At 41.9% G+C, this 13386-nt stretch overlaps 1 protein-coding gene across 1 annotated transcript in view; it reads right to left on the bottom strand.

Annotated features, from left to right (window-relative positions):
- The window catches only part of LOC104273786 (slit homolog 3 protein-like), a 137425-nt gene extending 124045 nt beyond the window's left edge, over window positions 1-13380 (bottom strand). Inside the window, exon 1 of the mRNA XM_009869217.1 lies at window positions 13320-13380. The gene's annotated coding sequence lies outside the window, so the exon portion shown is untranslated. The remainder of the gene's footprint in view (window positions 1-13319) is intronic.
- Window positions 13381-13386: the final 6 nt, after the last annotated feature.

Raw genomic sequence — 13386 nt, 5'->3', positions numbered from 1 at the left:
TTTGGAAACGTATGAAAAAGTAAAATAAATAAGCTTAGCATGGAATTATGCACAAAACTGCCAGCAGTGTTTACCGCTACAATTGCCTGATTCTTCCCATTCTGTGGCTGATTTTAATTTGCATGTAACTGTCAGATTTTAACTATTTAAGCTTATTATAAAGGCCAGATGTTTATGGCAGTTGGCTTTCTTTTCCCTTGAAGGGAGTGAGATCACTTTCAAAACCACCAGGCTTTGGGGAAACTGTTATTGTAATAACAAATGCTTTTTAAAAAAATGGTTTTTTCACCCAGCAAGAACCAGGTTGATCACATTTGCCTACAGTAATAACTTTAGGGCATATTAACTTAACTCCTGTAATTGCTGCAATAACTCTCCCTTGAGACCGGCTGTGCCCGGGCTGGAGTCCCTGGGACTGGCGAGGTCAGGAGCTCAGGTTTAGGGCAGAGGGGAGGGAAGGACAGACCCACAGCTAAGGAAAGGGTTGGGTAAGCTACCAGGGTAAAGAAATTTGGACTAGGAATCAGTGCAAATTCATAAGAGAGGCCAGAAAAAAATCGTACAAGCCTGTGCAATCAAAAATTGTATTATCATATGCATACAAGCAAGAATAAAATGAAGGATTCTGGTGACTTATGTCTGGTGAGTTACAACTGATGCTGAAGCCTGTCCTAGTGTTGTCTTTAGCCCCGCGTTTATGCTGTGTATGCACATATACATCATTATGCTGGATTATACTTATGTTTACACGCAAATAAATAAAATATGCTAAACCAAGATAAAGTAGAAAACACAGTAACAGTTTTGCATAAAATGAGCTATGCCAAGATAAGGTAAAAGAAAATAATGTTATAGAGGGGAGGAGAGTAAACAGCTCATTTAGGCTGTGGGCTCTGTTAGATGTTTAGTTAAGAACGTGATTCACACAGTCCTACACGAAACATCTTGCTGCCTCCCCTTAAGGAAGTTTCCTCTTTCTATATAAAGAATCACAGAATGTCAGGGGTTGGAAGGGACCTCAAAAGATCATCTAGTCAAAGACATATCTATTTTCCCACACAATCAAATCACCTCTAACAGCTAATACAAAATATGTGTACCAGTTGCATTCCCCAATTCTTTTTAGTGTGTATGCCCAGCGAGAGCTGGAAAAGCTTTTTAGAGAAATTTTGATCAGTTTTTCAATCTGTTACATGACATTCTAAATTCTAAGCAGAAAATACAATCTCCATCAAGCCTGAATAGAAATTTTACTTGTAAAAGCATTGGTGCAAAGACAAAACAAAAGCAGGCTGGAATTATTCTGCCACTACTTGATTTTGAAATTAAGGATTCTCCAATGAGTTATTTTTCTAAACTCAAAAATGGCACAAGAAACACTGCCTTCCCTTTTTTTTTTTTAAATAAAGAAATTTTCTCAAGTCTTTGCCCAAAGGCTATACGTATTTCAGTGCACTGTATTGGGATTGAGTGCTGTGGCTCTAATTCCCAATTACATCCATAATTTTCTGTAAGTATTTGAACAGAAAAGCATTTCTGCAAACACCAAATAAATGTTTTGCATCATCAGGGTGGTTTTGATGCTTCTTTATGGTACCCAATTTCCAGAGCTAATATTATTGCATAGAACCACTGGGAAGAAGTCCAATTATCATAATATCCAGACCAATGTCCTGTTGCCGATTTCAGCAGGGAGGGAATCTAGTCCCTGCAATCTGTTTATTTAGGCACAGATTTTCACAGGACCCACAGTGATCAAAAATATTCAACTTTAACTCTCCTAAATTCTCTTCTGTAGATTCATTTGAAAAAACAACCTTGTTCAATGACTATGATCAAATTTACATTAGAATTATATTACTTTAATAGAAATTAATTGTTAAATATATACGTTGGGGTTTTTCTATGGTTATACAGAGCTCTCTTGCAAAATATGGCTCTTGGTATTACCTAACTGCATGCATGTCAGGTGCTGCAGTTTATGGATTCTGTGCTACTCCTGCCAAAATCAATGGAAACTGGATTGAGCTCTGGATGCATACAGAGGTCTGAAAGCCAACCACCATGTATTTATGGAAAGGATGAAAGGGAATCAACAAGACAGAGTCAGATCATGCAAACCTGAAGTTTGACGCATCAGTGCTTCACGAAAATAAAACGTTTTCTCAGGTTCCTGCCTGAAACAGTTATTTCTGTGTAGTCCTTTCTGAAGCTAAAGCAATCTTAAAAACATAATCCAGTTCAACACAGTCCAACTCTATAATTTGAAAGAAGCAAGTGCCTTTTGCCATTTATTCAGGCTGAGGGCATTTAATGACGGAGATTTCCAAGGTAAAAGGTTTCAGCATTCAGTCAGTGGAGTGCTGCAGTCTTCTCACAGGAGTCCATAAGAGAAATTCTAAAGAAATTCATTTAATTTGGATCAGAAAAGAACAGTATCATTCTTCAAAACCGTGTTCTAATTTGCCCTATCCAGAGTACACTGCAACCTGAATGCTGTAACCTTACTGCAAACCCCTCTATTTTGATAGACTTCCCTAATGCAGCAAACATATCCTTTTCATACTTGTTGCTGTAACACACCCAGGGGCAGAAAAGCCATTCCAAGTGGTAAATTAGAACGAAAACTAGAGAAAGTGACCAAAAAATGGACTTCTGCATCCATTCTAAGGGGCTATGTGATGGTGTTCAGTCTCTCTGGGACAGCGGCTGTGCCAGCCCATCGCCACTTCATCATGTGCCGCAATGCGGCACCGCCAGCAGGACTGCGCATCCCCGCGAGCCCATCAGCGATCCTGGGACCAAAGGAGGGATGTGCTGGCAAGCCCCACGTGTCCTGCAGGCAGAGAAACACAATAATGGAGAGAAATGGCACGGGCAGCCACATCGCCCCAGTGTCTGGGTGTCGGGGCGAAAGGTTTTTCCAAACGCCTTTCAGAAGGCTGTCGATGGCACCCACAGAGGGCGGGCTGCCAGAAGCCCTGGTTGCCATTTCCCACTGACGGCAGACCTACAGGCAACATGACGGCCCTTATCCCTCCTGCCAGAGCAGCCCCTCTGATTTCAGAAGCCCAGTGGCTCACCTGCCCCTCGGTTCCCCAGGCCATCGGCGTCCCCACTGGGTGAGGACCGCGGGAAGACATCTTTCGGAGCTCCGGCTACTTGGCAACATACATGGCGCGGCACGGCAATTCTCAACTTTTGACAGCAGGGGAAGGAAAACAAGCATATCTCTGAAGGAGGGAACTTCATCTTTACTGCCAAAAGCGTCTCCCCGAAATGCAAGAGGCGCAGACCACATTCATGCGGTCATTTTGTATTCTACCAGTATGTGAAGCCCCTACCCGCGATTCATACCTGCTGGAAATTGAGGCTAATATATAGGCTAATATAAATCCACATGAATGAAATAGGGAACGTGTGATACACCCATTCAGGGAATTTAGACTCCCATGTACGAACAGCAGTTAAGGAAAGTTACATTTATAGAGGAAAGAAATGTTTTGAAAGAACAAAGACAACACGTAGTTCCTAGACAAGGGCAACCACATGTTTCTTGGTGAAGCTAGAAAGGGATCTGGTTTCCATCAGGATTTTCTTCTAATAATACATTAGACAGTGCTCGTGTGCATCACACAAGAAAAAGGACAATATGCTTAAAATCACCTATCTTTCCAATTTTTAAATTTCTCCCAAACACCACCTGCCCACGAGAAGCAGCAATACCTGCTCACGTTCATGCATGCGTACGCAATACAACGAGAAAACCATAACAACTCAAATAGCAAATACTCACAGTGCTTCATTTGCGCGCAGTCCAGACAGTGACAAAGAGGAAAATAAAATGCATAGAGGAAAAAATTTGAAGCACTCATGGTCTGTTCAGGAATACTCTACAAGCACAAGTAGCTAAATAAAAGGAGTCTACTGTTCTCCACATCTGGCTGTTTCTCTGTACTACCTACATGCATATAAAATAAAACATAACTGCCATTGTGGATGGTCTGTCCTAACTGTTTCAGGCTAAGTATTAGCTGAAGTGCCTCACCTGATTTCTAACACCCTAGCCGTGGATGGAAAGACGGTGTCTTGCAGATAAAATGGACCCAACCCTTTTAAGACATCACTGAAATTGCCCAAGGAGCCAGTAAGAAGCTTGGGTGCTCGTGGAGTGGACTACCCCCTCCCCAGAGCCCGCCCAGCCCGCAACCTCCTCTTGCACCAACGGGGGCTTCTCGGCGGCCTTCGAGCGTCGTCGCAGAGATGCTGCATTGCGGCAATTTATCGATCGCTGTAGCCAAGTCCAAAGCTGGAAGCCATGAACAAGCTCTGCTTTCCCACCCTCCCTCCTCCCCGCAAAGCACTTCTGGTGAGAGACACAACTTCAGACTCCGAGATGCAAGAGCAAATCTAAATTACCGGTCTTTGTTCGGTAGAAGTTCTCGCATCCCTTTGCCACAACCACCAACTTGTCATCCACTGTGTTCTCTTCTATTTTGCCCTCAGGCATACTCCAATCTCAGCCACAACCTGGCGCTTGCAAACCACAGTTTTCTCACACCACCTAGCACCGCAAAGACAAGAGGGATGTGTGCAAGTTTTAAAAATAAATGGCACTACTGCTTGTTATTTCCTTCAGAGGCTTTGTGTAGCCACCTCGTTTGATGTTCGTTCAACTGACCAAGCGATATTCTGAAGTATCTCTAAAATACTCAACAGTATTATATCACAACAAAGGTTTTGGGATGACCTTGAAGCATTTTAAAATTTCTTTCTAAGCATCTGCCAATGTCCTAAATGTGACCATCCATCACTCGTACGAACTAAAACAATACGTTTGGATTATTCTCCCCAAAACTTAAGAAACGTAATTCCGCTTCAGAAGTACTGAACCAGTTACATAGAAATTGCTTCATTTACGATAACTAAATTAACATAGAAATTGTGATTATTTGCCTTCAAATTACTTCAAAATTGTTGCATACTCCCATCCTTAACACAATTGTGATTATTTGGCTTCAAATTACTTCAAAATTGTTTCATACTCCCATCCTTAACGCAGCTCTTACTTTCCTTTTTCTTAAACACAGAACAGATAGACTACACGAAGAAAGTCTAATTCACACTAATCACATGTCTTTCTTTTCAAAGTTAATAAAATTATTTTTCCTGATTTAACCATAGCATACACATGCTTTTCACTGTATTTACTTACACACATATATACTTATGTTATACGTATAACCTTGTGAATAGCAGGAAAAAAAGACACTATTTCAGTTTTAGATCAGAGGCTTCTACCTATGCAGGTTTTTTTCAAGTATAGCTGTAATTATCTACTTCACTTGCAAGCTACCTACCTACATGTTTTGATTTCTAATTTACTATAGAAACAACATTATTGTCCTAGCGAAAAATAATGGATAATAATAATAAATAAGGTATAGCATCCTGATCCCAGCAGCTACAGCTGAACGTTAAATACCCAACACAATGCTTGAAGTGCTAGAGCAGAGCTCCCATCACAATTTTACTCTCTTCCAGAGAAACCAGGCTTCTGAGTCCTCTGCTGCACCAAGACTGGCTACAGTGCAGAGCCTTTGTTTATGTTGTTCTACCAGCAGAGCAGAGGGACAAAAGCAATCTCTGAAAAGGACAAACCATTCATAACCCACAGGTCATACATGATACCTTTAATTGCATACAGAAAAAAAGCCACATTTTTTGAAATCGCCATTTTTTTTGCTCTTGTGGAGACTGACTCCCGAGCAAGCAGGAATTTCCACATTCACCACCAGGTTTGGACTCCAATTGGTGTCAGAGAAAGGCTGAGGACGTCCTGGTCTATTTGACATTGATATCCCGGGAACTTGTGCCACAGAGGCACTCAGCCTCCTCCCCCAGTCAAGCAGCCTTATTAATGCTGACAGGATTACATCCAGCTACCGTAGCACCGTCATCCCGCTGCTTTGGGGAGCCGTAGAAACAATGAATTGCAAATTATGGCATAAAATGACTACTCATCTACCTTGAACTTGTTACTTTCCCTCAGAAGTCTCTCATCACCTCAACTTTATCTGCGAGGAGTTTTACTCCCATTGTAGTCTTCAGCTCAGCTTTTGGTTAAGGTGCTGAGCCGCATGCCTGCATTAAATAGACGGCCGAGTGTCCTCTGGATTAAGTCGTTCACATTCATTTGACTTTCAACAGTCAAAATGCTTGTTCTACATCTTTTATATTACTGACGAAGAAACTATATTAGTCAAAGGGGAGGGAGGGCAGGTCACAAGATGAGCAGAGCATGCAAATGAAACAATTAATGCCACGGGAGAGGTGGTTTGCCAGAAATCTCTGTGTCTCCTGGAGTTTTGACTTTGGAGCCTCTCGGAGCAGAGTGACTGCAGCACCAATAAAGGGCTTACACCACACAAGCTGTAAAACTGAGCCTTCCTCAAAAACCATATTGGTCAGTGATTCATGAAACTAATAATTCTAACCTGGCACTGCCCTTATCTTGATAAGCTCTGCAGCCTGCACTGCTCCAGGCTATTCTTAAAAGGAAAAAAAAAAAGAAAAAAGCCTCCAACCTAATGGTAGCAGGAAAGGAGAATGAGCACAGCATTCAACTGCTACATATGCTCCAGGAGGGGAAAAAAATCCATCTTTTCTAAATATATAATATAATTAGGCATCCGCAGAGAGGATTGAGAGAAACGTTCATCAATTTGCTGGGACATGCCTGGAATGCTGCAGGATTAGCAAAATCATTGATCAATGAATTTATGCAAATATATTCTCCCCATAAAGAGAGAGTTACACTACATCTGTAACAGGCATCAGTGATTTTCAGAGGCCCTCTCTTGCCCACTCTTATTTTATCTCAGCTGGCCTTTGATATAAAGCCTGTCACCATGGTGCCATCTGGATAGTGTTCCTTTCACTAGGCTGTACTTCCAACCTCCCATTTTGTAATGCGTTACAGAACAGAGGTTATCTCGGATTTCATTTCCCTATCTTGAGCAATAACACCAGATCTCCCACCGACAGGTATCAGCAAATAAAAACGTTTCTTACTGAGCAGCCATGCAAGCACCCCATCTTTCCTCTGTCCATTCTTTATGGTACTTACGCATCTCATTTCACTAGGGTCCGCTGGGAGCACAGCACCTTTCTAAAAGTTCTCCAGAAAAAAGCATTTCTGTAGTTAATCTTATCTACAACTGATTTATTTAACAGAAACCTCGTAACAACAGAAGTCAGGTTCTTCAGGAGCATTTTTCCTTCCCTTAAGGACCTACAGTCACACAGGAGGCAGGAAGAATGGGAAGGGTATAAACCCCAGGTCAGCCCAGGGAGTAATGGAGTAAGGCAAAATGGAAATTAGCATTTGCCCACTGATTACTCTATACTCTGGGTGCACCATTTCTCAAATGCCAAAATGACTTTTATTCTACCTCTGGCCTAACCTGTGATACAAGCTCAAAATGGAAAATTAAGGATACTCTTGGAAAAGCCAAACTCCTTGCTTTTCACCTAATAGCTGGTAAATACTTCAATTATTCATATACTGCCAGCATTACTCCCTTCAGTTTTGTTTATTTGACACATACTATGTACCTGCTGACTGAGAAATTGATGATAGATTTTAGATTCACTTTATTCATTTACATACATTTAAGCTAACGTGTACCCTTGGGTATAAAAACAAACAAACAAAAAATACTCAGCAAATAGCCTAATGATTTTAATTTTACCATACTCAAGAATGAGTAAGTAAAACAGCTATGTATAACATTTTAAATAGATATCTCATTTTCATTATTGTATTTAGGCATTTTGGCACCAGTTATAGAAACACAATTTACAGAGTTCAAATTTGATCCTGATTGCCTCAACCGATCATAATTTCCAGGAAAATAGAGCAGGAAATCACATTTGTGTGGCATTTTCAGGCTTTCATTAAGCAATGACATCTCATATATTCAGAATTGTGCCATGACTTTCACTCAGCGACTCTCCAGGTTGGGAAAGCAAATAAAAATCTTCTATCTAGTTAAGACATGCCCAGAATAGCATTTTGCAAATAAGTAAAACTGACTGTATAACCAAGTGTTCAGCATACAGAAGACAACCCTAGGAACAATTAAAACCTGGCTGCAGCATAAAATAATGTCTCATGGCCAGAAAAGTTCTAGAGAGTTTGCTAGGACAAAAGGTAGGGTGTAGTAAACGCACTCACGCACAACATCTCAATCAGAAATGGTGCAGACCACGACATTTTTTTATGAAACAGGAACACATTGGATTGGAAAAAAAAGTAAGCGTGAATAACCCTACTCCACTTGTAAAATGCTTGCTTTTTTGCAAGTGGAACGTGTCGGACAACATGCAGAAGAACCGGGTGTGACAGACGGAGCCGTGTCTGGCTGAACGCACCTCACGCCAAATCGGAGTTCGAAAGAAACCAGCACCCGGCATTTGTAGCTTTTAATGCTTTTCGTGGGCAATTGTCATGGAGCAGGAAGAAGACTGAGGCACAAATGCTTGGAGAGAAAAGCTTCCATACACCAACACTGACAGAACAATGTTAATTTCTAAGACTCCTGTTATTTTAATTTTCAGATTTCAGGGATGGAAGGGTGGTGCGTTTTCACTTATGTTTACATTTTGCAATCTGTAAAACGAGCTTTTTCTAACACCAGATATTTAGGGCTCGTTTGGAGCTGAAGCTGCAACTTAAAATTGCTGTGAATATTTAGGTGACTGCACTTCCACTTCTCTAGTATTATTTGTCAGTGAATTACCATGGTTTTTCACACTGAAGCACCTCGAGTTGAATGGCGGATTCCCACGTGTGTGGTTTGCTGCTACAGACTCAATGACAGAGTCAATGCTCATTCATTGCAAAACGCAGGTGAAACTCGGGAAAGATCATTTTCCAGCTCGGAGCTATTATACGAAAGACCTATAACAACTAAAATGAATAAGGACAAACAAACCCCCAATCATTCTGTAGAGCAAGAACCCATTTGCCTTCTTTAATATAACACAATCCATCGACCTCCTAGGACTAGCTCTTGTTGTGATAAAATCTTCTGGGTTTGGGACTATTTTACAGAAAATCTGCAATGAACAGAATTTGTTCAAGCTCCAGTCCCTCTGGCTATCATCATAAAGTAGGAGGAAAAACAGCTTTTACAAAATAAAACAAGAAAAGTACACTCCACCTGAGTTGCCAAGAGTGGCTTATAACTCTGCCCTGGCGACACGGCACAACCGCCATGGCACCGCACAGTTTTCAAGCTACTCCACTGAGGTAGAACAATAATACATAAATAAAAAGGGGGTGTTTAGCTAAATTGGGTTCTGTATCACCAAGAAATGGGTCGTAAAAGCACAAGTATTATTCAGCACTTCCAGTCTAATGACAACAGCACGCTCATTCACTCAATACTACTGGTTTATCCAGTTTTTCTACAACTGAGCTTGTTGAACCACCTTAAAGTTAATTCCTTTTATTCACGTATTCTAAGAGACTGAAGGAGAACTTCTGAGCTCTGAAAGAGGTTTATTTCCTATGCTTCATAATTCTGGACATTCAGAAATAAAGCTACGGACTAATTTCTAATCTACAAAGGATAGGAACATCGCATTGCCACACGCCATAAGGAATACTTGACAATTTTATTTTGAGGAATCCTTTCAGGATTTTGGAAGGTTTGTTTTGCGAGTTTTTTTTAATAATCTTCAACCATGCTTATAGCTACACTAATACACATTTCTCAATAAACTGTTATTGCCAGATATCGCCACAGGATGTGACCAAAAATTAAAGAGAGCTTTAAAACTTGTCTTAGTAAAAATGAAGCTTTCATTAGTGAAATTTTCACATAAATTTTCTGTACATATGTATTGCAACAGGTCCTAAGTTATTAACTACCTTTTGCCACCTTTTTACCAGTACATGCCCCCTTTACATTTTTGTTTGCTGGTTTCTGTGGTTGCACACACCTTTCTGCATCTTGGAATGCAGAACAAACTCACTGAAATATGATTTACTCTCTTACAGAAAGGGAAAAGAAAGTATATCAACACGAAGAAAATCTGTATTTTATCAAAACCTTTAAAGGAAATCATACCAAAAATTTGATGCAAAAAAAAAACCAACAAACCAAAACCAGCCCAAATGCAAAACTACCAAGAAAGGCTGTTTAAGTAAGCATGTCAGTTCTGCATGTAATTCCTCAGACATGATTTTCACCTTGCTGCAGGGGCAAAGACAATCAGCAGAAGGAGATGAAGCACTATATATTCAACATTTTTGCAGCTTTTTAACCGAAAACTCAGAGTCACCAGTAGCACCTGGCACCTGCACGACAGCCTACGTAGGTCAGGTCATGGGATCAGGGACACCTTAGGGGCATAAACCCATGGATGCTCATAAAGCAAGAAGTGATCAAAAGCCAGGGTTTGTCCCGGGAGCCGCAGTCAGAACCTTGGTCTGACCCAAGCTTCAGCAACTCATTGCACCCTGTCATGTACTGACATCAGCCACAAATTTCAGCCCTGTTTCCATCTCTGCCTCCGTGCTAGCTGTTGGTACAGGAACGTATTTGTAACACAGAAAAAGAAAATAAAAGTATTAAGTGAAAACAAGCCTGTGACAAGCAGAAATCAGCAATGTGGGCCATGGAGCCCCACAAATGTCTTGAAGGATCACCACACAACTTCCTTCTCTTCCTACGTCTACCAGATCACCAAGCTCCTTGCGCTCGTGGTTTTGGAGGAATTCAAGACGAAAAGTGCAATACAGAAACCAAAGTGTGTTTTAAAAAGAAGTGTTCTTAATTTCTTTTTTTGAGTGATGCTAAGCATTTTGTCTTTGTCCTGAGTTATCTACAGAATTCAGACTGCTGTAGACAGGCGGGTGTGCAGAGAAAAGATGAGAAATGTAAATGTTTGATATTAGGAAGGTCACGAGATTTCCATAAGATAAAGAAGCAATACATTATTTAGTACCCCTACAAACTGTTCAAACAGATCATTAGATTAATTCTCGCCACATCCATTTAGTATTTTCTGAATTTTGCACTACAGGTTAAAATATATCTGTGTAAAATACATACTGGGTGAGAAATGATCAAACCTGGCTTCACTTGTCAGTATTATCTGAATGTTCAAACTACTTTATTTTTTTTAAACATTTAACATGACTTTTACAACTGAAGATATCATCATAGAATCATAGAGTGGCCTAGGCTGGAAGGGACCTTAGATATGACATTCTCTGGGGCATTAAGCAAATTTATTTTGATAGAGAGATTAAATGCTCGGATTTTCTTTGAAGAAAACTTGGAAAAAAATCAGATTAGGTTGGAAGTATAAAACTCATGTTTTGTGACTGCAATAAAAATACCTTTAGAAACAGATACTATCAATCTATTTTCTCATCCTTTAGAATTAAAGACTGATTTTTCCTGCAGCAGTATGCCTGCGCTGAAAATTAAAAATGCATAGAAGAACTAATTATGAAGTATTTTATATATTCTCTTTTCCCACCCACAAATAACTGGCACAGAATGAACGAACTCAAAGCATAGAGGTAAATAAACTAATTTAAAATTTACTGCATTGTGGGGAAAAGGAATGTATTCCCAGCAACTTTTTCAGAGCCTGCAGAACTCGGTATATTACAAAAAAGGCTCTGTTTATTGTCCAGCCTATTTTAGCGAGAGTCTACTGTCAGTAGAGGACTGATTCGCTCTCTGTAGATGTAGAAAAACATCTCATTTAAAAAAAAAAGAAAAGAAGTCACTGTTATAGGAGTTGATGATTTTTTTTCCTTCCTTTCTCGCAGCACACCACTGACTTTTCCATCTGACAGACAAGTAGAACTTTATAGTGGCAACACATTACTTTTCCTGAGAAGCGCTATTGATATAGAATTCAAACAACACTCCTGATAGCATAGGTTCCCAGATAGGAAACTCTGCAGATACCTCCTGTGACGCACACACCGTCTGACCCACATCAACAGCCCAGCCTGGGGGAGAGAGGGGCCAAGGGTATCTCAGCTGGCCCTGACAGGCAAAACACGCCCCGGTCCCCTGGGTACCTGAGCTGGCTTCTGCCGGGAGTGATGCTCCTCTGGCGAGTAGGTGAAGGCGAGTAGCGCCCTTGGGGAAGAACTGCCTCCCTTACCACGTGCATTAAAAGCCACAGTGGCGTGTGGCACAGAGCTGCTGACAAAGCCTGTTCTCAGGAGCCAAAGGCAGCGTCTCGAGGCTGCTGGATGCCCAGGCGCCAGGACTGCGTGAAGCTGGTGCTCACTTGAACCACCCACCATTTGCCACTTCCTACCACGTAATTTAAGGGGAAGCTTTTCAGCGGGCTGAGCAGGCCTTGCCCGCTGTATTTAAGTGCAGAGCGTTTCCGTGCTGGGCTAGGGTGATCTCCAGTTCAGAAGCTGAGGGCTGGAATTTTGGAGTAGTCGTGTGTGCTCCCCTCACTCCCTCTCCATTTTGGCTCCAGACTTCATGCATTCACAAGTCTTAACACTTTCAGCTTTGCACGACTCACTTTCAGGTAACAGGGAAAGGTTAGCATCAGTTCACGTAGCCAAAACTCTAGTAACTACTGGCAATAGGCAAATTATCCGCTCGGATGCTGAGCTCTGGGTAATACCAGATTTTACATGGCTCCGATTCTAACGTGCTTTTTCTCTATTAGAGTCAGCTTTCACCATCAAATCCTTTCTCTCGTTCTGGTTTTGCCACAGCTTTAACAGCCGATGTGTAAAGTTTGTGGTACACGAAGAGCACAACGTGGTGCTATTTCAGCCCTGAGTAGGATCCTCCCCAAAAGCCAATGACTGCATGGAACAAGCCTGCCAGACGCCCGTCCCTCCTCCCTCTTACATACCAAACACCTTTTTAACAGCTTTTTGTCTAGGGCGATTGTCAGATACCTCGTAAAATTGTTCCCCACGAACCTGTTACCCATCCGCTGCTCGACATTTTGCAGAACCTGGCTGGGTTTGTGGCTGCGGAGCAGAGATCCGACGCGCTCCGAACGCTGCTGAGCCCCGTCTGCTCCGCGGCAAGCCCGGCACCGTCCCCGCTCCGCAGAAGCCGTCTATTGTGGTTTAATTAGCGGCAACCCCAGCCTTGGGGGAAGCGTGAGATTTCACTTCGCTCCCTACGCCAACGGCTCCGAGGCGGGAAGGCAAGAAGGACCCCGAGCCCCCAGACTCGCCCAGCACCGCAGCGCAGCGAGAGCCCCCCCCTCACCGCCCCCCGCGCAGCGCCAAGTCAACTCACAGGATCTCCAGGTCGCGCAGGGCTCGGAAGGCTCCATCTTCGATGCAGCTGATCTGGTTGTTGTCCA

The sequence above is a fragment of the Apaloderma vittatum genome, unplaced genomic scaffold (genome assembly GCF_000703405.1).
Source record: "Apaloderma vittatum isolate BGI_N311 unplaced genomic scaffold, ASM70340v1 scaffold13285, whole genome shotgun sequence".
Taxonomy (NCBI): Eukaryota; Metazoa; Chordata; class Aves; order Trogoniformes; family Trogonidae; genus Apaloderma; species Apaloderma vittatum.
This window is presented reverse-complemented; position numbering and strand designations above follow the sequence as displayed.